The following is an 18,061-nucleotide window of genomic DNA, read 5'->3' on the forward strand; positions in this document are numbered from 1 at the left end:
ATGATCTTTATTTATACGTCTGAGAGGTGTAACGTTACCGTCCTCCTAATGCTTAATCTAATACAGTCCCGGCGCCATGGGCGGGCTTTAGGGGGCCGGGCCCGCCCTGTGAGTCACCAGTGCCCGCCCTGGACGAACCTGCGGTCTCCCTTCACCTGTTCACCAGCTCCATGTTTTTATTAATAGGCCACTGTTATTAATTAAAAGTTATTGTTTTGTACATATATAACTCATGAATAAAAATAAAAATGTGTTTGGTCTGATTTAAAAAAAATATATATTTTAAACGAATTTGATTGGTTTGTCAGTAGTGAGCGCGGATATGTTTGGTTGTTTGCTAAGCGCGCCACCGCTTAATGTTAAGACACGATTGAGTGCTGCCTGCAGTGAGACAGACACGTTATGGTTCTGCTGTTATCTTTCACTATTTTCGCTGCTGAAACAACAAAAACAGTCAACATTGCGTCTAAAATGTAAGTGGCTTAATATTAATTACTTGTAGTGAACTGTCATTAAATCTGTCACATTTTCAACCGTGATGTGATGCTGCTTAACTGTATCATTAAAAATTCCACATTTTTACCGCAGTATGTTTAACCCACTTTGTTAACACACTTTGTGTTTGCTGTGCTTATTTGTTTAACTTTGCGTTTTTACATTATGCACTTTCGGTCGCCGTTGATTAAAGGATGCAGAATCATCATCCTGTTTTGGTGATTGTTATTGGCGTTTTTAATCAGACTAGGCTACTTGTTCGGTCGAGCAAGTAAAATTCTCTTTCACTTGGCCTCTTAAAAAATCCACTTGTCTCTGATATTAACCGGACAAGCGTTGATGTCGAGCCCTGCGACGTGTTTTATTTGCGTTTAGATTGCTTCAGTAAGCTAGGTCCAATCTTTACGACTTCTCCGTATTGCGTTAATGGAGAGGTATGTTCGTTCTTCCTCGCTTTTTTGTCCACTTAATGCATAACTAATGATATTATGCATTGCAGTGACGTTGCTCTCATTTGTGCCCCCCCTAAAAAATGAAATGCCCGTCCGTGAATTTGTGTCTGGCGCCGGGTCTGATCTAATACAAAAATGCGTCTCAATTCATTTTGGTTTCACTTTTATGCATGACTTAGAAAATAGACTGCAGGACTTGCTTGATGTTAAAAGAGTCATTAAGAGAGATAAAGTTCGTTACCTGATTAATGTTAAAGAGTTATTAAGAGCGCCAAGACTCAAAAGCGATCCCCTCACGCTGACTGACTGATATCTGAAGCGCGTGCACACAGACGTGCGGGTGCGCGACCCGGATATATAGACATCTACACAAAATTACAGTTTTACAAATATCTGTTTTGATAAGAATTCACGCAGGTAGGCTCTATAATCTGTTATGTTTTAAGTAAATGTTTGGTTAACTGTTGGGTAAAACTATCTGATGTGTAACATTATATTAGATCACTTAGATTTTAAGCAGTCTGTCTCAATGTCAATCAAACAAAATGAAAAAAGTTGATTACATACATTGATGATGTTTTTGCTTTGTGTGTGCTAAATCTATTAGTTTTACCAGTGATTTTAAGGTATTGATGTGGTAATATAATGTATGGATGTGGAAATGTTTGTGGTAATTTGACTCTTTCAACTTCAAACACGTGTAGTTCTGTCATATTTTGTTATATTTCAACAAATCATGCATTGTTCTATGTTTTAATAGAGAATGTCAAAATATGAACAACTATTTTTTTAAAATTTGCTAATTCCGACTCAACTTGCCAGCACAGGTCACAAATGATGCAGCAGCAAACAAAAATGGAGAAAGAAAAATCTTCTGAAAGGAAAATTCATATACAAAACAATGGCTGGTGATTCTGTTAAAATGTAAACAGGCTGTTGTTAACATACATTTGCATAAAGCATCTATATATGTATATATGATTAGAATATTAAAAACCTGAAAAGTGTTAAATTAGGGTAAATTTAGAATGGATAAAAATGTGCGATTAATTTGCGATTAATCGCAGTTAACTCATGAAATCATGCGATTAATCTAGATTAATTTTTTTAATCTATTGACAGCCCTAAAATATATTCATATATATATATAAACATACATATACATACATACATACATATATATATATATATATATATATATATATATATATATATATATATATATATATATATATATATATATATATATATATATATATATATATATACACACACACACACACACACACACACACATGAAAACAGTACACTAGACTAAACAAGACATAAAAAACAAAGACTAGAGGAAGCAAGGGAGCAGGGAAAAATGACAACACACAATGACAAGAGAATACAAGGGAGCGGGGAAAAAGTCACAAGACACGGGAAAAACGTGGTCTAATATGACAACACTAAAACCACGTTCTCCCACACAAAACATTGTACTGTCAGGACCCTGCCACACAAAACTAGATATAATAACCAAACAAGATTATGGCAGAGTCCTAACAACATGGTATGTATGACTTATATGCTAAAAACATGGAAATTACAAATTATTTATACAGTAGGTAATTCATAACTTCGGACTAATGATTTAAATATTAGGCCTACGTGATATGGCATAGGCTACATGCAAAACAATCTTATGTTTGAGAGTAATTTAGCGAGAACACACACATTCATTGAATTGGCTCGATCACACTCCTCTCCACATATAGCTGGTGGGTGGTGATCGCACTGGTGTCATACATGGATTCTGCAAACTGTGGGTCTTCATTCAATCATAGTCATACACCACATATATTTTTGGAATAATATAGGTAGCATATTAAAATATATTTAGGCATAGGCTAAGTATTTTTTAACCACGGGGGTACATATTTTATCATATCATGATGCATGATGATGGAGATTACTAAACAACAAAACTTGAAATTCAGTTAATGTGTTTATGCCATTTATTAGTACGATACAATTTATTTAGAATTTTCAATAAAGGTTACTTACCTTAAGAAAGAAAAAGAGTACAGGAATTTGTTGGGTCATCAAGCAAAAATAAAAATAGGCAAGGCAACTATGGTGAAAACAAAGCAAGCTGTGTAACTGTGTAAATATACCATTGTTTTGTGTTGTTACAGTCTAAGTCAAAAATTTTAACCCCCTTGTTTCACGTAGTTACAGAGTAAGTACAGCCTCTGCGGGCTGTAAATTAAAGTGGCACTTGTTACCCCCTTGTTTCACGTAGTTACAGAGTAAATATAACATCTGCGGTCTGTAAATTAAAGTGGCACTTGTTACCCCTTTGTTCCCAAAATATTTTAAATTGTTCCCTTAAAATGACACGTATGTAGTACTTTATAAGAAAACTATAATCACAGAAATGTACGCTGAAAATTCACTGTACTTACTCAGCACTCTCCGGGCTGTAAACTAAAGCATTACCAATGGTTTTTATATCTTCTTGTAGCAAATTCTCAACTCTTCAAGATCTGGTACTTTTTTGTGTGTGAACAAATATTTAGTATGTGTTCCTTGGCCTGATTTCAGCAATTTTCTTTGTACTAACCATGCATATACATAATTTACTTAAACATACAAACATGTACATACATGTTACTCACATATTATTGTAGCACAGTTTGTGCTGAATACAGTGTTATGTGATATTAGCCATTAATATGTTTGAAGCAACTGAAAAAAGACCAAATTTAAGAGAATGTCAAAACCGCTGCCAGTGTCCCAAAATGGTTGGACCCCAGGTGGTTAATCGATTGTTTGTAAGCAGTTAACACGGTACCATTTATGGTGAATAAAAAAGGGTTGCTTTAAAAAAAACTTATGGGGAACATAAAACATCTAAATAGACAATGACACACACAGATGTTACAAATCTAAGAGTAAAGTGTATCGTAAGGGACAGATTGCAGCTGTCACAGGTCGGAGCGGACCACAGACTGTGTGAGTCACGCCCCTTCCTAGGTTCCACCTCGAGGAGGGCCCAAAAGCACCCCAATGACCAGACACACGAGAGAGATAAGTAAAATTTAAGCAAACGTTATTTAAATAACTTAAAATCAATTTGGGGAAAGGGAAATCTAAAATATGGTCTCTCTCTCTCCTCCAGGGAGAGACGGGGGTCCAGAGAAGGGGGAAAGGAAGACCAGCCCGCAAGAGTAAGTGCCTGCAGGAATAGGACAGGACGGAGCTCCTTGTCCCTGTCGCACCGCCTGTGGTTTTTGTTGCTCTCGTGGCGCCCTTCTCTTCTTCCTGAAGGCAGAATAAACACACTATGAGATTTGGGGAAAAGGTGAACAGCAACTACCTGGGTCCAATGTGTACTGAGGTTCCTCGGGCCCGTCTCCAGCGGCCTCGTTCTCCAACTCAGGGTTCTGGTAAGTATTGGTTGAAGTAACTATCCTTCCACGTTAAGCCTTCAAGATACACAAGATGAATTAACTTTGACTCGGGGTACGGCTAAGTAGCAGTCACCGTTCTATGTCGCCCTTCTGATTTACAGAATGCACAAGGCGGGGTGGCTTTAACTCTGTGTACAGGTAAGTAACGAGGGTCATTATATTTCTCCACTCTAGGTCTCCGATGACACAAGGTGAGTTAGCTTTAACTTTAGGTACGGGTAAGTAACGGTTAACGTGATATTTCTCCACTCTAGGCCTTCAGAACGTACAGGGTGAGTTAGCTTAAGCTCTGGGTACAGGTAAGTATCGATTGTCGTTATAGGTTTCCACTCTAGGCCTTCAGAACGTACAGGGTGAGTTAGATTTAGCTCTGGGTACAGGTAAGTATCGACCGTCGTTATAGTTTTCCACTCTAGGCCTTCAGAGCGTACAGGGTGAGTTAGCTTTAGCTCTGGGTACAGGTAAGCATCGACCGTCGTTATAGTTTTCCACTCTAGGCCTTCAGAGCATACAGGGTGAGTTAGCTTTAGCTCTGGGTACAGGTAAGTATCGATCGTTGTTATAGTTTTCCACTCTAGGCTTTCAGAACGTACAGGGTAAGTTAACTTTAGCTCTGGGTACAGGTAAGTATCGGTCGTCGCTATAGTTTTCCACACAACTCTGTACAGTACCTCAGTCGATGACCCCACACACCTCTGTTTCCTCTGGGCCAAGGTGGTTGCGGGCGATCGTAGAATTTGGCGTTTTGTTGTGGCAGCAGCTCACGCTCGTTCCAGCAAGGGCTCCCTAGACCTGGGGGCGAGTACAGACAACAAAGAGACGGCACAGCACTGCAAAGCTTCAAGTGCACACACGTCAAGGAAAAGCTCACCCACTGCACTCCACGCACACTCCAGTGATATAGTAGGGTCCGTACTCTGCACCGGGTTGAGGTCCGCCCTGAGGGAAAACTTAGGTGCACTGTTACACACAATATTCGACCAGTCAGGTTAGGCCCGCAAGACCACAATGATTTAACTCTGCCACTTCGGCTCCCCCAATGATCTCCACTTACACGGTGGGGCTGTTAGACAACAGCTAGACTTTACGACACCGATGCACAGGTCAGAGGTAATAGCAAGCATCAAAATCCGTTTTACTCACAGTCTGTATCAATAATCTCCTCTCTCTCCACAGATCGCTCACCGGATGCTCTCCCGTTCCGCTGTAACTTCACCCAAGCCGCCTTCCTTCTCTGTGTCTTTGCTACAACACACACAACGCTAAGTATATTTAATTCTTAATGTTCACGTTGCTCACCCCCTGTTAACTCATTTGTTTCCCATCCTTCAGATCATTTAACAAAGTCCTCCAAAGCCTCACTCGTCCTGCTTCCTTCCGGGTGGTGACTCAACGCTTCGCCCGTGGCACTACTTCCCCAAAACGTGACGTAACACACCTTCCTTTCGTCCTTTCTAGCCCCGCAGTCTTTCCGCTCGCGTCCCAGCGATCCCCGGATCAGCGGGGCCTTCCGACTCTTCAAAAGGTATGCGTGTTGGGTCCGCCTTTGGCGGAAATGAACTCGCCCCGTAGTCAACCGCCCCTTTCTTTGTTTGTGGAGATCTATTTATATGCCTCCTCTTTGTCAAGTCGCCCAATCATAAGCCGCCGCCTTCATTAACACACCTGTTGTTCATAGAGCCCATATTTGGCACTCCAAAAAATGACTTTCTTACTTAGTATTTTTGTCTTGTTTTCAGTAGAAATATCTAAAAATTCTTAAATTAAGATGCTTTTTCTTGATGAGCAAAATGACCTAAGTAAATAAGTCTAGTTTTAAGACAAATAATATACAATTTAAGTGAAATTGTCCTTAAAACAAGCAAAATTAACTGCCAATGGGGTGAGAAAAAAATTGTGAAATAAGATTTCTTTTTTCTTAAACACTTAATTTAAGTAAAATTTTCTCACCCCATTGGCAGATAATTTTGCTTGTTTTAAGCACAAATTCACTTAAATTGTATATTTTTTGTCTAAAAACTAGTATTATTTTCTAAGGTCATTTTGCTCATTAAGAAAATACATCTTGATTTAAGAATTTTTTGATATTTCTACTGAAAACAAGACAAAAATACTAAGTAAGAAAGTAATTTTTTGCAGTGGGGTTGCCATGGACAGTAGGAAGTGACTGGTGTTTTGAAATTTTGGTCCGGGCGGAACCAATCTCCATCACTTTTGGTTCCGCCCTAAAAGTCACTCTGTGACACAGCTGTACACTATAAAAATGTGGGTTATTTTGTAACCATTGGATTGTAATTTAACCTATACTGGGTTGTTTAAACCCAAAATGCTGGATTGTTTTAATCAATTATTTGGTCAAATATAAACATTTCCTAGCTTAAATTAACCCAACCACTGGTTTGGTTGGTACACATTATTTTGAGTTTAACATACAGAGTAGAACAGACCCTCATGGCTAAGCCTGCTTTCTCTGAAAAATTGTTAAAAGCGCTATACAAATAAATTTTGCTTTAATATATGATTGGAAGGTTTTTGATGACCATCAGCCTAAAATTGTAATCGGGAGTTTTTAAGCAGCATGTGAAGCATCTATACAGGAGTCTTGGCTGGAGTATTGACTTTGCTGGGATGCTAAATCTAACTAGGGTTGATCTGAGGTGATTTTGGAACCAGTGTCTGGTAATGGGGTTGTTTTCAACATCAATAAAACGGAGATTGGTAGAAGAATGGATTTGTAAGCTTTGATGGGCTAAAGATAACAAAAATGATTGGTAATGCATATTGCATGGCCATGGACCAATCACTCTAATTTATTGTGTTTAATATCAAAGCAGATAAATGTTGCTGGCTGGATTTTAAAGGTTGGAGAAGGATAAATCAGGTGATCAAATTAAGAATTGCAAGTGAACTCTGGGCATCTAAGGAATCAGATGTATGCTAGAAAAAAATAAATTGGTTCCATGGTATTTTATCTTAAGCAAATGGAGTGGTAAGCAGGTGTCTGGGTGAGTGGGTTGGGATTTTTTAAGCCTATGACGAGGAAAGAAATTTAGGGGTTATTAATGGCAGGGCATTGTTGAAATTGTAATGCTTTTGTCTTGTGTTTTGTTGTCAGGTCTTTTATTTTGAAGTTATGTTTTAGTTCTGGTCTTTTATTTTGTAATCTTGTCATGTCACACTTCACATTTTCTTCCTGTTTGTCCTGTTAAAGCCTGTTCATTCACACTAACACATTGCGAAATATTGCCAGTTACACCTACCTTACCAAGCGTTTCTTGAATTTATCTTGTTTTCATGTTTCATGTTCTGGTTCTGACTCATTGCCTGTTACTTGGATTGCCCCTTTGGATGTGTTTGCCTGTTTTTGGATTTACTTTTGGTGATAAAAATTAAATGACTTCAGACATTTCCATGCTGATAGGTGTATAAGCTTTCTGGGAAAACTGCTTGACGGATGCCATAGATAAAAAGATTATGAAGATGTGGTCGTGGGTAATGTGGTGGAATATTCCACAGTCCCACAAAGGACCTTAAGTGCCCCCTGACCGTCTATTCTTCCTCATTTTGTCTATTTGCACTAGTCTTCCTTAGTCCCGCGAAGCACCTAAAGTGCCCCCTGACATCTATTCTTTCTTGTTTTGTCCAGGAATTGCCATAAGCTCCCACTGACCACCTATTTGCACCATAGTATTTCTCAGTCCCAAAGAGGGCCTAGAGTGCCCCCTGGCCACCTTTCCCTGCTCATTCTGTCCAGTAAGCACCTAATCAGGTGATGGTTAAGAATTAGGGCCTACATAAGCTGTTATTGGGCAAGTAATTTTTAGCTTACGTATGCATAATTTTTTATGTAAAATACTTCAGTACATCAGACTTCAGTTTCCTGATCACTGTTCTGCATGTTCAACCCAAATTGTGCTAATGAATTATTACCAATTGACTCTTTCGCCGCCAGCCTTTTTTTAAGTTGCCAGCCAGAACCAGCATTTTTTAAGATTTTCACCAATGTTAATGCCTTCTAGAAAATGGTCTTTAAATATATAAACATAAAATATATCACAGTGGAAAATGGAACAGAGCTTCCATTTTCAAACAAAACATTTCATCCTACCTTTTATCACCTCTCAAACATGGTTGGGTTTCTTCAAAAATAACCAATTTTAAGCAAAAAGCTGAAATAATAGGGTTTTTGTGAAAGACTTCTGATAAAAATCTTATTCAAAGAGATTATCAAAACACACACTGTGTCTGAACTCTTTGGGGGGAGGGGTTGCTTCCTGGTTGCACAAGTTGGGTATTTACCATCTGGTGGATAATAGTGGTATTGCGGATTGCTGGTAAAACTTGGCAGGGAAGCGCATTTTCTCTTAATTAACTAGTTTACTCGTCAATGGTGGGGAAAGAGTTAAGCAACAGCCTACGTAGGTCCCATCAAATAAGTTACAACTGCACAAAAGCAGCTGAAAAACTGTCTAAAACAGTATCCCGCTCATAGCTTATTCAACATTACCTCCAAAGGCCAAAGTCAAAAAAGTATTAAGCTTCATGTGCACTTTATGTTCAACCCAATTAATCTATTATGTAAATGAATTATGACCAAATAATGTAATTTCCAGCAACAGCCTACATTTGGTATCGCACCTGTATAAACAGTGTATAAAGCATTTAACTGTACTCCACTGGCTCCGTCTTTTGCACCCACGCTTATAGCAAAATTCCAACATCCACAAAATGACGTTTTTAATGGAATAAATTGATGGTGTGCCGTGCAATATCTCAGCACTGGAATGTCCTAAAAAGCCAAAAAAAAAAAAAACCCACTGCTCCTGTCTACGTCACACCATCGTCTAGCTATGGTGTGAATTTAAGGAAGATCAGAGAAAGTCAAAATTTGATTACCTCATTACTCTAAAATGGTTATATTATTTAAAATTAACACAGAAACTGTCTGAAACAGCATCCCAATCACAGCTTATATAAATTACAAATGTACATAATAAGCAACATCATCCCAATCATAGTTTATATAAGGAACAAATGTACATAATTAGCAACATAATCCTAATCATAGCTTATTTAAGTTACAAATTGGACATAATAAGCAATAGCATCTAAATAATGGCTTATATGTGGTACAAAAAGACATGATTAGCTACAAAAACTCCAAAACAGCATACCAGGTGGAACATAGGCGGTCATTGGGATGCATAGGCATGTTTGCATAGGCATAATGTTAAGACCTTCCATGGAGTGGTAGGCAGCCAGGGGGATGCTCAGCCATTGTTTAGGCACCTCGCGTCATGTACGCAGACAGGGGACGTTCTGCGGGAGTACAGGCAGCCAGGGGGACGCCCAGCCATCGTTTAGGCAGCCCAAGGGGACTTTGGCCGACCCCCTTGCCAGACGGAACCAAGATATTCGCCTGTAAAAAGATCATCTTGAAGATGGTATGCGTCATTCAGTGGCCCAGGTCAGGGGTTTGGCATGCTTCTGATGGCATATATACACGGTTACGTGTAAATGAACACCTTTCTGAAAAACGTACATGTGTGCACAAACTGGAGAGGTTGAAATGTCTGCTTATGGAAATAGCCGCCCACGTGTAAACATAGCATTAGTGTACCTTGTGCTCTCCTGACTTTAGTATTGACCCCAACCACTTGGGTGAACGTGATTTCACCAAGTAAGAAGTGATCCTGGATCAACACCATTGTTGGTCCTGGATCAACATTTTCATTAACCAATCAGATTGGAGGATTAGGATTAGTGTGCATGTTAGTTTTAGGTTTAGAATTGGGTTAGAGGCTTTTAAGAAATACTTCTCAAACTATTATTTCACACTAATTGGAGGGTTCAAAAATGGTTTTAGTTAAAAAACTCTGTGTTTGAGACGATCCTTTATACTCCTCTCTTCCTTCGCATCCTCCAATCCCCCGCCGCTATGTTTAATAAGACACACCTGTGTTTAATCGGCTTGACTTCATCCCGCGGCGTTTACCAGAAGTTCCGGTGTTTCTACTCTTCCGTCTGGGCGGAACCAACCTCTCCTATTTTTGGTTCCGCCCCCGAAAAGATCGTCACCGTGTGACATGTACATACCGTTTTGTGTGGCTTGAATAGTCCTGTCCTGTTTATATTTGAATTATAGCCTTGTAGATTCTACGTCAGATAAGCAATTCATTGAAACTGTTTTGTGTCTCCATCAATTCTGTAACAACAGCTTCTTTAAGCAAGCTCACATTTGACCTTACTTGATTTTCAACAGCCAAATCATTATTTTTCAAGATTTTAATCATGGTTTGGACAGTTTCAACACTCTGTTCACACGGCACCTTGTTTGTAATGCAATTTGCATTCTGTACCGGATTCATAGGTACTGACATAGACATACCAGCAACGATTTTCTCATCTTGTACCACCTTTTCAATTATCATATTTTGGTTCGTGTTTGGTTTTGCCACATCCAAAACACTTAATCGTATCAGTAGATACATAGGCAGTGTAATCAAAATCCTCAAGTCTGAATTTCAGATTTAAATTCAGTTTTGTTCTGTTCATATATGTGAATCTCCTAAAAGACACCATATTTGATTAACTTGAATTTGTTCCTGATCGCAATCTTTTTCACTGGAGCAACTAATTTTCCAAACGTGACAATTCTTTGACCAAAACCTCATCTTTATTAAAAGGTGTGGTATTTGACAGAATAACGTTTTTTGCCGTGTTGAAAGAGGAAACACAGGTGTAAAAAGGCCACAAATTACCACACCTTTTTTTAACCACAAAATTAGCATGTTCTACAGTATTCAAAAAACAAACAACTGCATTGCTCATCCATGATGCTGCTAAAATGCTCTTATGTCTAACTATTTGATACAATCTTCTACAGTCTTGCAGCAGCCACAACTTTAACTTGTTAATGAACCAAATAAGTTAACATTTTGGGCCACCATACCCCCAGTGAAACACTGGCGAATGTCTGAAATAAATAATATGCTTTGTCTACTCAATGCAAGTTAAAAGTCAGAAAAGGCAATAATTATACGAGAAAGAAAAGGCAACGCAGACAGAAAAAACATGTTAAACTCACCACACACTCTTCGCACTCGCTCAGAGAACAGCCATGCACGTGCACACGAGAGAGAGAGAGAGAGAGAGAGAGAGAGAGAGAGGAAGGGAGAGAGGAAGGGAAAGAGAGTGGCACAGAGACGGTGTTTGATTAAGAAACGTTTTACTTGTGTTTTGTTTAATTAAGGGTAAAGAAAGCAGACATTTATATTTAAAACACATCTTGCGGTTTTATTTTCTGAGGGAGTTTTGTAAAGGTTCTGCTGCTTTGTATGGACATGAGGAAACAAGGCTTAGCACGTCAAAGGAACTTTGAACCTCTGATATGAATAATAGGCACATTCAGGAAGTAAAGCTTAGCCTACGAAATAAGTTAAACCCACAATGTGTTCAACAGGAATCAAGTCATATGTTTAGAATTACATAATAGAGTAGCTGTAATGAAAGGGTTGAAGTAAATTTCTCATGTAGGCATCTGTTCAACATGCCTGTTCACATGTTTGGTAATGATTTATCAAAATAAATTTTCTCAGTGTATTTAAGTGATGCTTGTAATGGTGGCAACACCAGGTAAGTAAAGGTTATATAAATTAATAAATTTGGAGTTCGGGCGCCAGACAGTATTTACTGTCAATTATACTGTTCCGAATAGCTCCTTTTTAAAAAAAGCCACCATTACATACAAAACAAAATAATAATAATAATAATAATTTGTATTTGTCAGAGAAAACAACCAACAGAGTATGATACATTTAACTTTATTAATCGTTTTTTTTTTTATAATATGGAAGAGTGAATAAAAAAACAACAAACAAAACATTTAAATTCACAACACAGTGATAAGCCTTTAAACAGTGATTTGTAATAGCAGGGTTTTAGGCCTTTCACAGCTTGCACAAATTACAAACACACTAAGCACGGTTATATTGGATGTAAATACATGAAAGAATTATAAAAACTCATTATAACCACTCAGCTTTTTCACATGAATGTGCATATATTAAGTCAGTTCAAACACAGTAAATTACACAGTAATCACATTGATATTGGATGTAGATGCATGAAGTGAATTAGAGGTTTTAAATACCCCAAGACAGTCCTTTAAAGTCTCTGAAATGTCATCTAAATAGACAGTCTTGAAATAGTATGCCAGTTAAATAATGCTGGAAATAGTGGGCGTCCTTTTCACAGCAGCAGTCTCCCAGTTTCTCAGCAGATCACGTATCCTGCTGAAGATTTGCTTTTGGAACACCGCCACCTAGGCGTGCTATTTTCCCCCTTTTATTCAGAATATTTTGCTTTCTCACGCCCCGTCATGATGTGTTAGCAGAGTAAAAGGTAGAGAAAAAACTCATAACATCTACTACCTGCTGCTCTGTTACAAGCTGATGCATTTTTAAAGATTTAAAGTCACAATGAAATTGAAATGAAAAACTGTTATTTGTTTTGAAATATTGTGTTGTTGTTGTTTTTTTTTTACAAATGACTTATCTATGAGCTTCATTTTTTTTATTATTTGCCCTCGTGTAATGGAAACCCCCTAAAGGGTACCAAAAAAACATATGGCCAAATTAAACAGAGACAGTGTGAGAAATGTCAAAGTGTTTATTCCAAAAAGAAGTCAAAAATAATCCAAAAATAGCAAAAACATGTCCAATAAAGAGCAAAAATGTCAGAAAATATATTCAAAAGTCTTCCAAAGTAAGTCCAAACTAATGTTACAAAATACTAATTCAAAACAAGTTTAAAAAAATTCCCAAAAATTAGTAAAGCAAAATACCAAAAAAAAGTAACAGAAAATACCTGCAGCCTTCCGGCCACACTTCACAGCAGCAGACACAAAACCAAAAACAAACTCCAAACACACACACATTTATACTGGCGGCCAGCGCCATTTTTCCCCATGGGGAGGGCAACTCACAGAAAACACTTAATACAATCCCTATAAACATTAACTCTGAGAAAAGTATTTAATCACAATAAATATAACACTTAACTTCTTTTGCAATATTTTACCAAGTAGTTCACAACATCCTGAACAATGAAAAATCTCAAAAGCAACTCGGCCGCGTTGTCCCTGAAACCCCCATGTTCAATTAACATTGGTAGACTCCCAAACAAAATGGAACAAAGGATTCCCGCCATTACTTTCCCAGAGATATACAACTATGAAACAAACACAACAATGACAAATAAACTCATTTTACTTGACAATTAATGATTATAATAAAAATAACAATACAAAACTCTTGTGTCTTATTTCTTTGTGTTTGTGTGAATGTATAAGTGAATATATGTCCATGTTCAAGTCCCAGTTCTCTGTGTGGTCATAATGTGACCATCACACCTCGTAATTTCCTCCCTTCCTCAAAACCCATCCTCCTCCCATCTCTCTTTACTTCCGGCAGGTGGGTGGGGTCAGGGAAAAGATTGCAGCAATTGGCTCATAGCAACATGACCCAACTTCAAACTAACAGTTCTCAATGGACAAATTCATGTCCAACCTTACCTTTTATTATTTCAGAAGCCGTTTCACTTGGATATATGTCACCACTGGGAAAATATGACAACATCATCTTTAGTTTCATAGCTACTTTAACAATACTTCCATCTTACTGTTACCAAGGAGAACAAGAGCACTCTAAAACTAAACATTTACACTGAAAGAGAGAATTCTATAAGCTTTTGGGGAAAGCATGGCGAGACTACTGTATTTATATAGCACATTTTATACATAAAGGTAATTAAAAGTAGTTTACAAAGAAAAAAATTGACATAAAAAATAGATGAGGGTAAAATAGTAAAAAACATAGATACAGAATATATTAAAATAACAATGGAAAGGAAAAAATGGACCTGAGAACTGATGTGATGTGCTCAAATGATTTGCTTCTAGTCAGAATTCTGGGAGCAGCTGTGTTTTGTATGAGCTGCAGCTGTCTAATGGTCTTTTGAGGAATCCCAGTAAGGAGTTCATTGCTATAATCAGTAGTAAGCTGATTTGCTTATTGCTTTGACATGACTACTGAAACCAACATCTGTCACGGTTAGTCTGTGTCATGTTTTGTGTCTGTTCTAATTATTATCACCTGGACATTCATTAATTAATTACCTGATTCATCCCACCTGTTTGTTATCACTGAGGCTATGTTTACACGTGGGCGGCTATTTTCATAAACGGACATTTCAAGCTCTCCGGTTTCAAAAATAATATCGTGCACACATGTCAGTTTTCAGAAAAGTGTTTATGTACACGTACCCGTGCATATATGCCGTCAAGAGAAGCTCAAGCCCACGTAAGCCAATCACCGGCAGCGCTAGTGGTGACGCGAACTGGTTCTTCATGTTGGAGGGAGGAGCTGTTGCAGTAGGTGATCGATGACGTCAAATTACCGCGAGAGCGAGTTGAGGAATCACACGTAGAGGTCTAATTTTGAATTGCTCTCGCGGTACTTTGACATCATCCGTCCGTCGGTTCTTGCAGCGCCGCATGAAGTCAAACACGCGTAAAATTGCTGACCTCCGAGCACTCGTCTCTGCTCCTCGACATAATGGAGCAGCTCTATTTGCAAATACAAACACACGAAACGAGTTTGCAAGAACATAAATGTGATCTTGGAAGCGTTCAGAGTAGCAGTCACATGTAAACATAGGTCGCACTATTGACGTAGGTGCGTTGCCTGCTTAAACTAGCCTGACTACGTCAGACTTCGTACTTCCGCTAAATTTCATTACGCTTCTGTACTCAGTCTGAGATACCTCCCATTCAAACCGTTTTCCTCCGGTCTCAAAACGTCCGTCCAATCAACGAACAGAGGGCGGGCTGAGAGCCGTGACGTAGATGCTAAACGCCGAATCACGGTTGTAGTTTGTTGTGGACATGGAGATACAGAAAGCTATTTGCTCTGTTGTGGAGAACCGGCACTTGCCAACTTAAACCCGAACAAGAAAAGTGTTTGTTAAACATTTGAATGGAGATTATGTTGTTGCCCTACTCCCGAGAAGTTTTTGGAAAAGTTTAATTTATCAACTTTACCGATCGTCAGCGAGAAACTGTGTGCAGCACAGGTTGACGTGCACAACGATCGAGAAATCATGGAATGGAATTATATTGTTCACAGTTAATGGTGGAGGACGCGTGGGCAAGCATTCTTTGGTGACATTCCTGATTAACCAGAAAATAAGGTAGGAAGATTTAATTTACATGTGGTTATGGTTGTCGGGTGGAAGAGTTTGAGAGGAGAGCGGGGCGTTCCTCCCATTAGACGTGAGTTGAAAGACACCGTAAGGATAGTGTTTAACTAGCTCTGGCCCGATTTACTTTACATAATCTGCAAAAGTCGTTCATAGCCATGTTAACTTTGGTATTTCGCTCGATGGGTTTATACGTGTATTTTACAGCAGAGATTCGATGCGGCTGATCCGGCGCATAAAGCACATCATATCCAAATGTTATGTGTGATTGGCTTACGTTTAGACCAATGATTTTAAACTTCAGACAAGCCCCTCCCACGAGAAGGAAAACGATTGTCAATTATGCCCAGCCAGACTCTGTCTATGAAGCGAAGCAAAATAGCAGAGGATGGTATTACCAGGCTATGCTTAAACATCCGTTTGTCTCAGTTTACATGCAATCGTGCAACCAAAGGTTTTCAAGATCTCCACTCTGGCCGGAGTTTTTAGAAACAATCGGTTTCAGAGGCGAGTTCTCCGTTTGCGTGTAAACGAGGGCCACAAACAAAGGTAAATCTCTCCGTTTTTAAAAATAACCATGTACGTGTAAACAGAGCCTGAGTCTGTGTATTTATACCTCTGTTTGTGCAACACTCACTGCCGGATCATTGTTGTTACTACCACGTCTGTACCTGTTCCTTGTTTTATGTTTCTGTATCCTCACCTACATGTTATTTGTGCATTGATGACAAGAGACCACATGTGGTTGAACTGAACAACGTTTACTCATGTCTGGATCTATATACAAGATGGTAACTCAATAGCGCCTCATAGCGTACACTCATAACATTATAACATGTACACATACATGACATCTCCCTTCCAACATGTACAGATACATGACACTCCTGTTACTAGTGATGGCCAAATGAAGCGTTTCGAAGCATTATTGCTTTTCTGATACAATTGTGCCAAAATAGTTCATTACTCGAAGCTTCATTTAAACAGAAAATGCACACCACCATCTGCTGGTGAAGTAAATGTAATGCAACAAAGCTGACAATGCAAGTAGGCTAATGTTACCGTCCCATTTGGGCCGTCAGACCTTTGACACTGTGTTCATGTTTCAAACCCTCAATAAAACATGAGATGCGTTTGTGTGTGAATATTTAGCTGTAGGATACAGCACTCTACAACTTACTAACTGGACATTTATGTATTTAAAAATGTATTTAAAATGTGTCAGAGGGCAACTGGACAGGGCTTGTACAATGTGGAGGAGGGTATACATTAAATGTTGTGGTTTTTATTCAGAAATAAAATTCTATGGTTTGGCTTCACTTGCGTGAAAAATTAAGCCGCCAAGTTTCAAACCTGTCAACGCCAGATTGGGCTATCAAAGCAGTTGTGTGGTTCACTAGAGAAATGAACCAGTGTGTTTGCTTCAGACGTCGTATTTCACGTGACTAGTGACGTAACGATACAAGCTCCAAAACAGTGGTTCATTGCAAGGACTTTTCTAGTCTGAAGCAAGCATCGAAGCTTCGATGTCAGATGTAACATCACAACTTGATACCAGTCATGACAGAATGATCCGGCCATTCAAGGACGCAGCGAGTTCGAGGAGGAGAGCTTTCCCTGAATTTTTTTTTTAAAGGGGGAGTAGTGGACATCGGGATCTGCGTTCTTCGAGGTCTCGATGCCCCTTGGAGCTGACCATGAGGGAACGCTCGGAACTCCAGGACGGGCTCAAGCGAGCGGTCACCATACCCGATTCATTCCCCGGGGTGGTTGCCACGACATATGGGCCTGTTCCTCCGAGGGTCGAATCAGTGCAGTTGGTTCCCCTGCTGGTCGAGTCATCTGGTGTGGTTCCTGGGAGGTCCGAGATGGTGGGAGTCGACTTCCGGGGGCATCGGATACCTGTCGGTTCCCAGGAGGGTCGAGTCGTCTGCCTCAGTTCCTGAGATGGCCGCTCCGGTCTTTCCAGCTTTGTCTCAGCTTCCTGCCCTGCCGGTTTCACTACGGGTCCCTCCGCGCTGCAGCGTTTGCCCCGGCTCCCTACCCTGCCGCCTTCACCCTGGCTTACGCCGACCCCGCCGTGGTCTCCAAGCCCTCCGTCCCTCCCCCCAGACTCACCCTTCACTCATATCACCTGGACATTCATTAATTAATTACCTGATTCATCCCACCTGTTTGTTATCACTTAGTCTGTGTATTTATACCTCTGTTTGTGCAACACTCACTGCCGTTACACTGCTACTATCACGTCTGTACCTGTTCCTTGTTTTACGTTTCTGTATCCTCACCTACATGTTATTTATGCTCCTCGTGTCTTATTTATTATTAAATGTTACCATGTCTTGTGAACTGCGCAATTGTGTCCTTACTCCTGCTACTAGTCATGACAACATCAGG

The 18,061-nt window shown here is 39.3% G+C and overlaps 1 protein-coding gene across 1 annotated transcript in view; it reads right to left on the reverse strand.

Annotated features, from left to right (window-relative positions):
- LOC129431384 (protein NLRC3) overlaps positions 1-11,547 on the reverse strand; it is a 30,078-nt gene extending 18,531 nt beyond the window's left edge. Inside the window, exon 1 of the mRNA XM_055189248.2 lies at positions 11,493-11,547. The gene's annotated coding sequence lies outside the window, so the exon portion shown is untranslated. The remainder of the gene's footprint in view (positions 1-11,492) is intronic.
- Positions 11,548-18,061: the final 6,514 nt, after the last annotated feature.

The sequence above is a fragment of the Misgurnus anguillicaudatus genome, chromosome 13 (assembly GCF_027580225.2).
Source record: "Misgurnus anguillicaudatus chromosome 13, ASM2758022v2, whole genome shotgun sequence".
Classification (NCBI taxonomy): domain Eukaryota; kingdom Metazoa; phylum Chordata; class Actinopteri; order Cypriniformes; family Cobitidae; genus Misgurnus; species Misgurnus anguillicaudatus.